Source organism: Rhineura floridana, chromosome 1, assembly GCF_030035675.1.
Source record: "Rhineura floridana isolate rRhiFlo1 chromosome 1, rRhiFlo1.hap2, whole genome shotgun sequence".
In the NCBI taxonomy this organism is placed as follows: Eukaryota; Metazoa; Chordata; class Lepidosauria; order Squamata; family Rhineuridae; genus Rhineura; species Rhineura floridana.
In genome coordinates this window covers 162,724,257-162,739,505 of record NC_084480.1, presented here as the reverse complement: position 1 = coordinate 162,739,505, position 15,249 = coordinate 162,724,257, and the positions used below count along the sequence as shown (strand labels likewise).

General features: G+C 41.4%; 1 protein-coding gene across 9 annotated transcripts in view; it reads right to left on the bottom strand.

The window, feature by feature from the left end:
• Window positions 1–14,246, bottom strand: part of RIMKLB (ribosomal modification protein rimK like family member B) — a 114,845-nt gene extending 100,599 nt beyond the window's left edge. Inside the window, exons 1-3 of one of the 9 annotated variants that reach the window (XM_061583136.1) lie at window positions 12,575–12,593; window positions 11,780–11,817; window positions 10,648–11,089 (exon numbers count right to left, since the gene is read on the bottom strand). The gene's annotated coding sequence lies outside the window, so the exon portion shown is untranslated. Of the gene's footprint in view, window positions 1–9,718; window positions 9,785–10,647; window positions 11,090–11,779; window positions 12,516–12,574; window positions 12,598–14,100 lie in introns of those variants that run through there. The other 8 variants (XM_061583110.1, XM_061583129.1, XR_009757756.1 and 5 more) reach the window with 8 other exon arrangements.
• Window positions 14,247–15,249: the final 1,003 nt, after the last annotated feature.

Here is a 15,249-nt window from a genome sequence, read left to right as displayed (position 1 = left end):
TTTCTGCTTCTTCGTATCTGTCATATTTATCATGAATTTCTAAAAATTGAAGGTTTGCCAAGAATGAAACACACTTCTATACCCTTTTACATATTCATTTCAATTCAATTTTTCAGAAAAAGCCAAACAAAACACAATCTTTAGGGGGAAATGGGGGGGGGATTGGCCTTTTCCCTACTTTTTCTGAGCCTCGCATCTTTAGTGATGGACTTAATTTGGAAGACTCTTAATTTGAATCTAGTCCTTAATTTTGCATGTGCCATACTCCTTAGAATGATTCTATCCTGAGTGTTCTTAAAATTGTCATCTTGGCTCTATTCATTTGAAATCTCAAGTATGTTATTGAGGAAGGAGAAAGCTGAAACATTTAACTAAACAGCTTTTGATACATTTGTTTCATCATTCACTTATTTTTCATATATAATTAGTATTTGACAACATCCTTCAAGGATCCAGGGCCTACTTATGTTGTTTGGTTGTTTTAAGATTGATGAGCAACACATAGTTAACATAGTTTCTCTACGGCAAAATATGCCAGCATCAGGAAGATTGCTGGGAGGAAGGGCGGGATATAAATCAAATAATAAATTAAATAAAAAAATTAGCAACACTACTGAAAATGCCTCAGCTGAACATCTCAGGCACAAAAGGGGGAGAAGAGGCAGGATGCCCCCGATGAGAATTTTGTCATTTATATAACCCATATATACCAAACCCAGATAGCCCAAGATATCTCAAGGATTATTACCCATTATTACAGTAAGGTGGTGGGAGAGCCCAAATAACCAAGGACCCTCTGACTGGCAGACAGACACAGTCCCCCAGAAGGCAGCTCATTCACTGCCTCCCACAGAAAGTGGGTCATTAAGAATGAGTTGCATAGCCCAACCATGCGTTTCATTTACTGGTCATGCTGGAATGTGGCAAAAACCAGAACTCTGGATCTAGGTTTTATTACAGAACTGTGAAAGTGGCTTTATAGTTTAAGACAGGGGTCACCAAGTTTTTAGGAGCAGGGGGCATAGTTTGAATTTTGAACAAGTGCTGCAGGTGCCAGTCACAAAATGGTTGCCATGGGGTGTGTGGCATTACACAAAATTAGAGACAGTACAGTAATTTCTCCTTCTTTTCACCCCCTAGACAACTTCATGCTTAGGGAAGCCAGCTATGTCCTGTTGTTCCTGATTGTGGAGAAGCAGCTGTTAAATGCACAAGAGCCCCATTTCCCCCAATGTTAATCCTCAAACAAAGCCGAGGCTGCCACCCTGCACCCACTCTGCCTGGTAGTAAGCTCCATTAAACATAAAGACTTACTTCTGAAATATACATGTATACCATTGTACTCGAAGTTAACAATGCAGTGAATTCTTAATGAATACTCCTGCACAGCGGAAGGCATGTCTAACCCTTTTTGCAAAGTTTTCAAGTTTTGTATTTGAGGAGGGAATTCTTTAAAATCCACTCACACTTATTGTGCAGTAGTATTGGAAGAAAATAACTTTGGGGTACCTGGTCTCAGACAAACCCACCATGGGAAAGATGCGTAATGGTTACTTTGCCTGCCCAAACAATTCCTCTTATGGGACATATTTAAAATGTCCAAAAAAAGGTCAAGTATAATGCAGGTCTCTCCCTTTCACTTGTTTGATGAACCTATTGTGTATTCCTGAAGTTACAAGTTCCAATTCTCATTTTAACCAATGTTAACTGATCTAAAGGCAAGTTATGCAACACAACTGACTGCTAAATGGAAGAGCCTGCTGGATCAGGCCAGTGGCCCATCTAGTCCAGCATCCTGTTCTCACAGTGGCCAACCAGGTGCCTGGGGGAAGCCCGCAAGCAGGACCCGAGTGCAAGAACACTCTCCCCTCCTGAGGCTTCCGGCAACTGGTTTTCAGAAGCATGCTGCCTCTGACTAGGGTGGCAGAGCACAGCCATCACGGCTAGTAGCCATTGATAGCCCTGTCCTCCATGAATTTGTCTAATCTTCTATTAAAGCCATCCAAGCTGGTGGCCATTACTGCATCTTGTGGGAGCAAATTCCATAGTTTAACTATGCGCTGAGTAAAGAAGTACTTCCTTTTGTCTGTCCTGAATCTTCCAACATTCAGCTTCTTTGAATGTCCACGAGTTCTAGTATTATGAGAGAGGGAGAAGAACTTTTCTCTATCCACTTTCTCAATGCCATGCATAATTTTATACACTTCTATCATGTCTCCTCTGACCCACTTGGAGACCAAGTGAAACCTGTTTCCCCAAGAGAAAATGGCCCAGCAATGAAGAGACTACAATAGTGGATGGCAGCAGTTAGAAAAAAAGGTTTCCTATTCTACTACGCTATCAAGGGTTGCAAAATGCTGGTGGGAGAAGCCAAAGCCAACAACAGTGAGGTGGGATTAGCTCGTTTTCTCTCCTCCCACCACCCCAACTTCATCCTTCTTGCCCAGCAAGCTGCTGGGGAAAGTGACTAATTGTTCTTGCCAGGGGGACTTCCAATCTGCTCTTCCTTCCATTTTGGCTTTTCCCCTGCCCTTCTCTCCTTCCAGATTCCCCAACGTGTATGACATTACGCTGAGTGTTGTGTGAAACCCTACCCCTGGGTTAGAGAGAGGGGGCCACACAGGGAAAGGTAAGTGCTCCTGCTACATGGGCACGCATTTATAGTAAACAGGTACTGCTACAATGCGCGTGCCCGCAAATACACACACACACACACACAGCTTGCTGTGCCTACATCTGCATGCGGGAGTGCATTTGTGTTCTCTCTCCTAGAAAGGAAAACGGGTAGTGACAGAATTTCCATTCCTTCTTTGTTTGACCATCTGTTCTGCCACGGTCCCATTCAACTCACTGCACAGTGCAGTGCCAGCCTCTCCCTGAAACTTATCAAATAACTGGCTACTCTTTTGGATCATCTGTCTCTATGCCCAAACTTTAAAATATGTCACACAAGATGCTGGTATGGTCTCCATATTGTGACGTTAGTTGTATTCTGTGCTTTGTCTCACTTCCTTGTGTGATCTTCTTTGCTTGAGATCTCTGCTTGAAATTTGCTGTTATTAGCAAGACTAAATTCTGGACTAAATTCCAGAGATGCTACAAGTTGCTATCAGGGCTTTAACCCATCCTCTGGGAAACAAAGGAATACACCAGGGCATAGGAAACCTTTTCAGCACAGTAAGCCAAGATCCTTATCTACAGCAGGTGGGTCATAATGTTGTCAGGTGATAACACCTTTGGAGTTTCCAACAGAAACCACTTGGAAACACACTTAAAAGAGAAGGTCATGCCTTTACCTGCCTCCCACCTGATGTCACAAATTAACTCAGGGGTGGAGCAGGTGGGCATGGTTTGGGGGTAACAGCCCCACAAGCCAAAATAGGACCTCTGCTGGGCCTAATCTGGCCCATGGGCAAGAGGTTCCCCACCCATGGGCTACACTGTATGCCTCGTATGCTTGCTGCACTATTGGACAAACTAAGAAGGAAACAACAGGACGAACAAGGGTATAATCATGAAGATAACCTACTTTACAGGTCTGATGTAGAGATCATTGTGTAAATACGTATCAGGCGTGTGGAACCACTGGTCCACAGACCTAATTAGGCATGCCAGTCTTCCACATTTGGCTCACAAGGTCATTTCAGCCAAACTACGCCCGCCTGCCCTACACCTGACATTATATGTGGTGTCAGGTGTGGGGCAGGTAAAAATCTGGCTCAGGGGAAAGGGGGTTTGCAAGCACAAGTCCTATGCAAAACGTTGGGCAACAGAGTGCTTTGAAGGGGGCTTTTGAAGACCTTCTGGGCAAAAAAGGTTTGCCTGATGTCAGATGATTGACAGATAGGTGGCTCCACCCATCTGTCACCCTTGGCCCACAAAGACTGGGGGAGATAATGATCTCGTTCCCAACCCGATATTTAGATACCATGTGTTTTCAACACCCTTAATTACAAAACATATAAGAGAACCACAGTGAAATTAATTTTGCCATGCTTCCCAGCCAACTGTAAGAGGCTTCATGTTATTCAGTGAATTTCAAAATGGTTGCTAGTCCAACTGTGTCAGCCTTTCCTACTTAAGAGGGATGAAGACATTCACAAAGCCTCTAACAATTTTGCTCTGGCTAGAAAGTAGTGTCACCTTAAGGTTTTGCTTAAAAATGCTTATAAATGGAGACACCATGCCTTACCCCAATATTGCAACACTCTCTTCACTTCCTGCAATTGTAGTTAGAATGACACAGGACATGTTAAGAATGGTCTAGCTCGTTTGAGTTTAAGCCAGTTTTAAACATGAAAGATGTTAAGAGAGATACCTAGGGATATGAAGACCCAGGAGAAAAATGGAAAAATTAAGGGAAAAAGGTTTTCCCTGTTTTTTTCTGAAGCCTCTTTGTTTGTTTTCCTGAAAAATTCGGGGGGGGGGGACGAGAGAGGGGCTTTTCCCAAATTTGTCTGGTTTTTTTCTGGGCCTTCACATCTGTAGAGATACCATCTCACATTTAATTTAGAAATCCTCAGGGTTGATTTGATTTAAATCAAATTGATTTAAATTATGATTTAAATTGCTTCTCTGAAGGAATAAATTTTAATAATTTAAACAACACTAGTTAGAAAGATTCTATTTAATCACCATTTTTAGTAGAAGTACATTATTGTTTACTATAACCTTAACAGATATTCAGAAATGTAGGTTTCATTACAAGGCAGGTGTAGACTAAGCAATTATGAACTGTTTTCAGATTAATTTTTTATCAAAACATGGGGTGACAATTCGGTTGTTTTAGTACTAAAGCAGAAAGAACTTGTGAAGTCATTCAAGAGATGAACCAGTTCCAACTGTTCAATTAAGATGTTCGGATGACTGGAGGAGGGCTAATGTTGTCCCTATCTTCAAAAGGGACAAAAAGGAGGAACCTGGAAACTACAGACCAGTCAGCCTGACATCAATCCCTGGGGAAATTCTGGAGCAGATTATAAAGCAATCAGTCTGTAAGCACCTTAAAACATTGCAGTGATTACTAGAAGCCAACATGGATTTATCAAGAATAAATCCTACCAGACTAATCTTATCTCATTTTTTGACTGAGTAACCTTCCTGGTAGACTGTGGAAATGCTGTGGACATAATGTATCTTGACTTCAGCAAAGTTTTTGACAAGGTATCCCATGATACTCTGATTAGCAAACTAGCTAAATGTGTGCTGGATGGAACAACTATCAGGTAGACTCAGCTGGCTATAGAATTGTGAGAGTACTTATTAATGGCTCCTTCTTAAAGTGGGGAGAGATAATGAGTGGGGTACCATGGTGCTTGGTCCTGGGCCCGATGCTCTTCAACATTTTATTAATGACTTGCATGAGGAGGTGCACGGAACGCTTATCAAATTTGCAGGTGATACAAAATTGGGAAGGATAGCCAATAACCTGGAGGATACAAACAAACTTCAAAGTAAACTTGATAGGCTGGAGCGATGGGTTGAAAACAACAGAATGAAATTTAACAGCGATAAGTACAAAGTTCTACACCTAGGAAAAAGAAGCCATGTGCACAGTTATGTATCCCATGACTGGAATACAGCGATTGAAAGATATAACTTGTTCAAGGAGAACAGAAGGAATAGAAAGGGAGGTGGAGTCATGTTATATGTTAAAAATACATATCCCTGCACAGAAATACAGAAGGATGAGCTTGGTAGCTCCACTAAGAGTATCTGGATTAAAATAAATGGGGCAAGGAATAAAAGGAACATAGTGGTTGGAGTATACTACCGACCACCCAATCAAGAAGATGATGAAACTTTTGAAAAGCAAATTGCCAATATTTCGAGGAAAAATTATGTAGTAGTAATATGGGACTTCAGTTAGCCCGATATCCTTTGGGAGATGAATTCTACCAAACACAGCCCCTCCAAGAAATTCCTGACCTGTGTTGGAGACAACTTTCTCCTACAGAAAATGGAGGAAGCAACTAGAGGAACAGCTATCCTTGACTTTATTCTAACCAATAGAGATGACTTCATGGATGAAGTGACACTTACGGGAACTCTGGGGGAAATGACCATGCTATACTAGAGTTCTTGATTTTAAAGGAAGCAAAAGCTGAGTAGCCATACGTGTACCGTGGACTTCAGGAAAGCCGATTTTAATAAACTCAGAACATTGGTAAGATTCTGTGGCAAGCAACCCTAATGAGAAAAGGAGTTCAAGACGGGTGGGTTATTCTAAAGAGGAAATTCTAAAGACGCAATGGCAAACAATTTCATCAAGAAAAAAAAGGAGGAAGACAGCAAAATAAGCCAATGTGGCTTCACATAAAAAAAGGACATATACAGGAAGTGGAAGGAAGGCCAGGATACAAAGGAAGAGTACAGACACATAGCACAGAATTGCAGGGATGCTGTCAGGAAGAATAAAGCTGAGAATAAGGTTAGTGAGAGATGCCAAAAGCAACCAAAACATTTTCTTCATATAAACGCATAATAAAAGACAGAGAACAGAAATGGTGGTACAGCTAAATGTAGGCTGAATGGAACAACTATCAAGTGGCTCCACAGTTGGCTACAGAATCATACTCAAAGAGTGCTTATCAATGGTTCCTTCTCAAATGGGGGAAGTAATGAGTGGGTCCAGAGCTCTTCAACATTTTTATTACAGACTTGCTGCAGGGAATGCTTATCAAATTTGCAGAGGATACAAAATTGGGAGGGATAGGTAATACCTTGGAAGACGGAAACAACATTCAAAGGGATTTTGACAGGCTGGAGCGATGGGCTGAAAACAAGAGAATGAAATTTAACAGGGATAAGTGAAAAGTTCTACACCTAGGAAAAAGAAATCAAATGTAGTTATAAGATTGGGGATACTTGGCTCAGCAATACTACATGCGAGAAGGATCTTGGGATTGTTGTTGGTCACAAACTGAGTATGAGCCAACAGTGTGATGTGGCTGCAAAAAAAGCAAATGCTATTTTAGGCTGCATTAACGGAAGTATAGTTTCCTAATCATGTGAAGTATTGGTTCCCATCTATTTGGCACTGGTTAGGCCTAATCTTGAATACTGTGTCCAGTTTTGGACACCACACTTTAAGAAGATTGCAGACTAACTGAAAGAAGTTCAGAGGAGTGCAACAACGATGGTCAGGGGACTAGAAACAAAGTCCTATCAGGAGATACTAGAAAAACTGGGCATGTTTAGCCTTGAGAAGAGAAAACTGAGGGGAGATATGATAGCACTCTTCAAGTACTTGTCATACAGATGAGGGCCAGGATCTCTTCTCGCTCATCCCAGAGTGCAGGACATGGAATGATGTGATCATGTTTGTTCTTCTGGGTAGTTTTCTTCTTCAACAAACAACATTAACAAAACATGCGCTTGGATTTTTGAATGGTAAACTATTTCAGTTTTCAGATAAATGCAAAGTTCCCTAAAAATAAAATTTAGGTCATTTCGACCATGTCAATGATAACTTTAAAATGTTGGGTGGTAGTTAACTCAGTTTTCTTCACCTTTGACTTCCTTGTTTATTGTCTGGAATAGAAATACAAGCTTTCCTGCTTTTTCATTTTGCAATTTATTTCTCAATCTAGAATGAATTAGTCCAAAAGAAGAAAAAATCCTCTCTATACCTGGCAGAAGAGGCTACTGGTAAGAGCTCAATTACTACTTCAGTGGTCTCCTCCCTTGTTCAGACCTACTCCATCTCCCCAAATTCTCTTTTAATTGACCTCCTCTATATTTGCACTTACAAGAGAGGCAAGGCCTTGAGAGAAGGCAAGAGCAAGAACGCGCACTTCATGTACATCACCTGCAGAATAGATTATCTCCCATCTCCATAAACTGCTGTTAACATATTCACAGAATATAATTAGCAGTATTCATGATGGTATCTTTGACCTAAGCTCTTTTTTTTTTACTAACTGTTCTAAGAAAATGTTGAACTCCGATTTAAATTTTTAAAAGTGGATTTTTTAATTATTATTTTTAAAAATCATTGATTATTATCAACCCTGGAAACTCTACACCACTTGGTATGAGGTCAGCATATGATCTGTAATTGTACCCTGCTCTTTCATTGCTTCTGCAAATATCTGGAAGGGGAAAATGTAACAAGAAAGACCAGCATTATTTCTTTGCCGACAGACCCCATTCTAGGATTCACAAGTGTCTATTTGAACTAGTCAACTGAAGAAATTTTATTTTTTAGTAAGTTTCTATGTATATTTTGTGCCTTTCCTTTCCATTAGAAGGAAAAAAGTGGGAGTAAAGAAATGACATCAATCATGTTACAAAAACAATAATATGAAGTAACGAGTACCCTTTAGCTAACCTCATTACATTACGCTGTTTCATTCCTTAATATTGTTTTGTATAGTTTAAAACTCAAAGTTAGCAAGGGTGTTTTATCACTAGAAGGTGTCCTAAATTAGTTCTAACCTTTGGGGATGGACCTGTTTCTGACTGTCCAATCTTGGGTTGCAGGATGGGCCTCAGGCTCCGTTACACCCTTTGACTGGAGCTGCTGCTGAATAAATGCTGAGGCCTTTGGCAGGGATCTTTCCTACCTGATCCATTTAACTGGAGATGCAAAAGTCCTGGGACAATCTCTATGCAACGTATGAGCGCTGCCACAGAGCTATGGCCCCTCTATATGCAAATGGATGCACTCAGGGACACCAGTGGAGGGGGGGGGAAACTATCCCATTGACCCAGTGTATCTATTCAACCATGTTCCAAATTGCAGTTGTTCACTGTATCTCACAGAATTCAAAGGGAAGACTGAGCCAGCCCGTGTGCATGGCCCTACGCCTTAATCCATCTCCCTGACACAGGATTTTGCTTCTAGAAAAGATCTTTTTAAAAGGGGAATTTTGAAAAGAGAAGTCATCTTATTCCATGGTACATGCTTTCTTCAGAAATCAGTCATGAGAAAGTAGGTTAATTAAAGCCTACTGTACCTTATCAATATCATTTAAATTTGCCCTTGAGTGGAAGATTTTTCCTTCACTATTGCCAGTGTGGGCAGGGGGCAATCTGTAACAGAACCCTGGCATAGGTTTAGGAGACTTTTAACACTTTGCTCCCTACTGATCTGGATCAGGTCCCCTGTGTCTACTTCCCCCCCTCCCCCAATACAAACTGAAGATGGTGGGAGCCGATCTGGATCAGGACATGGTCTCAGTCTGGATTGGGGACCCACTTTAACAATTTATGACAGAAAAACTTGCACAGCCAACTACACGATAAATGTCATGTATAGGAGCAACACTTCATACATGACAGAGGATATAGGTCAGCCTGATTGAATCCCACCAGCCACCATGCAGTGAACAAGCCCCAAAAAATCCATTGCCACATAAGATAATTAATGCTCCTTACAACATTTTCAATTAAAATCATGGCCCAGTTGCATAAATGTTAAAATAATTTAGCTAAACGGTTACTTTAAACATTACAAAATCCAGGAGACGCACATCACAAGTGCAGAATTCCAGCAAACTTATATAAGAATTTAGATGCAATGAGGTCATTTAGATGAAACACCAAAGCATGGCTTGGCTTTTGTGCCTTAGCTTGGCTGGTCCCTCAGGCTCACATACTCCTCCTCCCATTTGCACTGCCTCCTGCACAGCAAATCCTTACTTCCTCTCCTAGTACCAAGTAAACCATAGATTGCCATTTCATTTAAACCAGCAAATTGTTTATATGTGCTTACCCAGCAAGCCAGGAGAATCAACCAAAGTTGACATGCCTTAGGGTCCATCCAGGTTTGGCATTACATCTGAATAACCCAATGAAGCTAATTCAGTATTTATATTCCACATCACATCACAGATACTGTAACTAGCCCATAAATAACTTACTGGTTGAAATAAATGTTCCATCTTTCGTATAAAAAAACTATTTGGGGTTCTTAGAACATAAAAAATGAAAGAAATTAATAATTAAAATATCTATAGGTGACTTTCAGGAACACACCTTCCAAGACAGCTGACAACATATGAAAACACAAAATATGAAAAGCATAAAATGAAGCACATTTTTAAATCAAGCAAATGTTAACACAACCAGCACAGCCAGAATAGCAGTGATATATTCTGTCTGTTCATCCTCTCTTCATTATAGAATAGCCACTGCATCCGGTGATTAACTGAACACTTCTTTGAAAACATCAATATATTAATGCCACCGCTGCCATGCTTCCCTTTTATTTTTGCAAAAGACACCAGTCTTGAAAGAAAGGTCTTTTTCAGCAACCTTTTCTGGACAGAAACATAAAACCCTCCTTATTTTCCTCTAATTCCTTCTCTATCATGTCTTCTCTTCCATTTGGGAAAACCCAACTAATTTGTTTCAGTCACTTATGCAACCTATTCCCGCCTTATGGTAAAGTCCCTCTACACACATTAAACCTGTATTCATTTTGTTGAAGGTGCCAGCTATTTCCATATTTATAGTGCATAACTTTAATCCCAAACTTACTTTTCAGTGCTTTTTAATAACACACACAGGCATCCCTGCCACCTTCCCCCACCATGCTTCTAGACACATCTCTAGATCTCTTCACCATGGCATGGAGTTGAGGTGGTGCGAGAGAGAATACAGTGAGTGAATGAATAAATGAATAATGGTAGTGTAACTTACCCAACGCTTGGGGGTGGGAAGGGCAGCAATATCCAGAGACTGTTGCTTCAACTTCCCTTCAGTGATAAGAGATTTTTCTGGGACTTTCTCTTCCCCCCCCCCTTTACCACCCCCTAGAGAGGCAATCAAGTCCTCTCAGCACCTTTTGGCTCTTCGAGCGTGGTTCGGTCACAGAGCCTCCAGAAGAAGGAAGATGTCATGTGAACTGTATTATCCTGGTACTCCAATGGGCGATGCCTCACTATTGCCCTGAAGATTAAAGTTTTTTGTGTGGGTGGGTGTGCGTGCACACGCGTATGTGTTTAATGCTGCTGTTCTCTCCAAGGAAGGGTGGATTTTTAAAAATCTTACGTTCTAAGTATTTAAAGTACAGAAAACTCCTTGTGTGTTTGTTCCCTCCAAACTAGGCCCCTAAAAAGGCTAGACCTGGCACCAGCAATACCTAAGAAAAAGAATGAAAAAATCCAGATTAGTTTACTGCACTCAAGGCTTAACACAATGGTGCATAGCAAAAGTCAAACTACATGGTTAAATTCTCAAATTACCAAAGCCCCATGCAATCTAAAGCAACTTCAAAGGGAAAAGAAATCGGCCTAAACAGTTTTTTATTTTTGACACATATGTAAGATGAGTATGATTGAAGAGACAAAATCTGTGCCTGTTTCAGTAAAACTTGTATTCTATGCCCATATTTTAAAGGGAACTATTACTACACAGAGTCCAACTGAAAACACAAGAGCAGCCAAATTAACAATACGCAAAACTGCATGCCCATAAGAAAGGAAAGTTCATTGTTTCAGCAGCAGAGTTTGTTTACACAGTATAAGGAGAATAATTAGCACAAAACATCTATTAACAGCAAGAAGCCTTTTCTATACAAACTACAGTTTTTTAAAAGCCAGCATACCAAAGAGCACATAATGTCCACAAGAAGGGGCTTTAAGAAAAAAGAGACTTGCAGGGACTACCTAGAAATACTTCCCACAGGGTATCTTTTGCACATCAATATAAACGCTTAAGCATCTTGTAGTCAGACAAAGAATTCTAAAATAAAATATGCACGTGCATTCCCCATCTTGAACACAGAAAATGAGTCAGAAGACAATTTCAGCAATTTACGCAAGTGACTAACCTGACTGCCCTTTCCGTCTACTCCTCTTGAACAGGACTCTGGGTTTAGGATAAGGAAGATAGAAGGTTAATGAAATAAATTTGGGGAAATATCAATGGAAGGGGAGAAACTGCAGCAGAACGATAAGGATTAACTGCTTTAGAAAGCTATCAGATTGTCCTTTGAGTCACAACAATGATCTCCCCTCCTTAGTATCCTGTCCAATTTTTTCCCGGTGATAATTATTAAAAAATGGAAAACTGCAAAGTAGGCTGAAAAACGAAAAAAGGGCGAAATCTGCCCCGCCCTCCTCGCGCGCTTTGCCCCCCCCTCCGCAAGACCACGACTAAAACCCTAAAGGGGGGAGGGGCTACTTGTCCTCGTTAAAGGCACAAATGAGCCAAAGGGGCGAGTAATTAATGCCTCCTCTCGACTAAAGGGAGGGAGACAACCTTGCGGTTGTTCCGCAGAGCGAGCCGCCGCCCTCCCGCGGCTGTTTGAGTCGCGCTCGCAGTCCCTCAGAAACCGCCACCACCGATCTTGTTTGCTTGCTTGCTCGCTCGCCCGACTAGCCGGGTAAGAAGGAAAGAGAAGAATGGAAGAGACGGACGGACGAGCGCAGAAATGGAAAGACGCAGCTAGCGCGCGCGCACGCCGGTGGTAAGGAGGAGGCCGCTACACGCGAGCGAGTTCAGGAACGCCGCGCCCGCCCTTTCCTCGCGCGCCCGTTGTCTCAAAGCCTCCTCCCCTTCCTCCAACCAATCCCGCCCCAGAAGCGAGAAAGGCGCGCAGATCTTGCCCCTCCCTGCTCCATACCGAGTGCGCGCCGCTGTGTTGCCGCCGTCGAGGTGGAGCCAATCGTTCAAGGGGGAGGGGGCGTGTGCACGTGAGGGACAAGGGGAAGCGAGCTCATCAGCCAGCCGAGCAACCGTCGTTCTTCTGGCCTCGCTTCCCCACGCGGGCTGCTTAACGCCAGCGAAGGGAAGATTTTTCTCCCAAGAATTTGTGGCCATTTCGCCAATAAATGTTTGCCACCGCCACTATCCATTTCGTAAGCCTCTGTAATGAAAAGTACAGATCACCAAACAAGACCAAATCGAAAAGATATGAATGTCTCAATGCCACGCTGGAAAAGGAGTTAATGCAAATGAATTACAATAAGACAAGAGTTGGAGATCTGGATAAATGATCCAGAAATTCAGTAACTGATTCTCTTAAGTAAACACGGTATTTTAATGGAATAACCCCACCCGGTGCCACCAAATTACAGTTCACGTTTCTACAAACTCAACCGGAAAAATTACACATCCAATGTTACGCCACAACAAAATGAATCCTCCCGGTTTTTACACAGGATGCCACCCAAACCACTGCAAAATTACACGTCGGCTGAACCCTGAAGACCGCAGATCCCTTACCTCAGTGCTATCATGGCACAAAAACATGGATCTGATGTGTGAATCCCCATTAACTTGCATTATTTTTTCACATATGCTTTCCCAAAAACCGTCATATCACACATCACATGTATTTTGACAGCACCACTGTGGTTGAGAAACATGGATCAGGTGCACATATCCACATGCATACTTTAGGATTCCATCGAAACTCATCACAAATCATATCCATGCCCACAGTTTGCACCACATAAAACATAGATGTGTTCCTTGTGCCACCATACTACAAAAACATGAAACCAGAGCACTGATCCTCATAAATTTCTTATTTTTAAACTGAACTTCCCAAAAACCTCATCAAATCACTTCCCCATTATTTCAACACGTCAGAAATGCTTTGTATGGCTCATGCTACACTTGCTGTTGTAAGCCACTCTGTAAGAGAAGCCCAGTAAACATTTTTTCTAAATAAACACTGTGTGCGTGCATGTGTGTGTTATGTGCTTTCAAGTCTATTACAACCTAGGGTGACCCTGTGAATCAGCAACTTCCAGTAGCATCTGTTGTAAACCACCCTGTTCAGATCTTGTAAGTTCAGGTCTGTGGCTTGTTTTATGGAATCAATTCATCTCTTGTTTGGTCTTCCTCTTTTTCTACTCCCTTCTGTTTAAACACTTTACAACAACTTTATAAAGAAGGCCAGTATTATTCCATTACAGGTGGACTTCCTGTAAGGTGAAAATTGCTCAGTACACTCAATTACATAGTGAGTTAGGGAAAAAATGATCTGTAGTAGAAAGAGCCACAAAGTAAAGAACCACTACCATAGAACTGGAAGAAATGAAAACCAACAGGTCATATAAATTGGAACAAAGAAAACCATAGAGCTCCCACTCAAAAAAAAATTTAGAATAAAAGCCAGGGGTGAGCAGAATGTCCTCCTACCCATGAGAAGCAGAGAAGGTCATCAGGAAAGTGTCAGAAATGACTTCCGGGAAGGGTGACTTAGCCTGTGCCTGCTTTTGAGACGGGCTCCTGCCTCAAAAGAAGCTTATTCAGATATATCAGTCAGTTTTTTCTTTTTTTTTTGACTGATTAAACTTCTCCCGGGTAGGGAGAAACGAAGAGATTAACCTCAAAGCCTATTTTTGTTGGGACGACCAGATCTCATTAATTTATGGGACGAGGTCCAGCCGACGGAGGTGGGACGGATTTTTAACAGCAAGCTCTATCTGATAAAGCGAACGTTCACCTTATCTTCTAAGAGAGAACGCACTAACAGGCAAGCACCCTTCTTTCTATATTTTTCTTTTACTTGACTTAAATTGTTGCTGTTTAAAAGAGATTTGCCAGATTGATCGGTTTTTGACATCTCACTGGGGAGCCATAACTTCTCTCTGCTACGCACTAATTAATAGCTTATCTCTGTTTTTGTTGCAAAAAGCTGTCCTGGATTTGCATTCTAAAGATATACACAGAAGAGGGATTTCTATTCCAGATTTTTATTTTGAAAAATATTATACTGTTTTGAGACTACTCTCTTTTTGGTCTATTTTATTTTGACGAATCTGTTTCTTGACGATTGCCATTAATTGTTTCGATCCTGGGAACTGCATTTTGTTTACTTAACTATTGGAGAGATAAGGCTGTCTGCTCTGTTTATACTGTGATGTCACCAAGTTTGGAGTATTAACCCAATTGTTGCTGAAATAAGAAGTGGTTTTCCTATATTTTTCTTTTAAAATGGCAATTAAGAAAGTGGCTGAAAATCTGGAAATAACTATGTTTCAGAAAATAATGGATGAGATTGAGATAATGAAAATTGAATTGAGTAAAATGAAGCAGGAGATTAAAGATATAAGGGTCCCTGTGAGAGAGGTGACCCTGGAAGGGGTCCCTGTGAGAGAGGAGACCCCGGAGATTGGAACAGGGGTCCCTGTGAGAGAGGTGACCCTGGAGACTGGAATAGGGGTCCCTGTGAGAGAGGAGATCCCGGAGATTGGAACCAACGTGGAACAGGAACAAGATTTGGAGTCTATGGACTTTAGAAATAAAATCTATTGTTTGGAACTCAATGTTATCTCTGAAGAAATG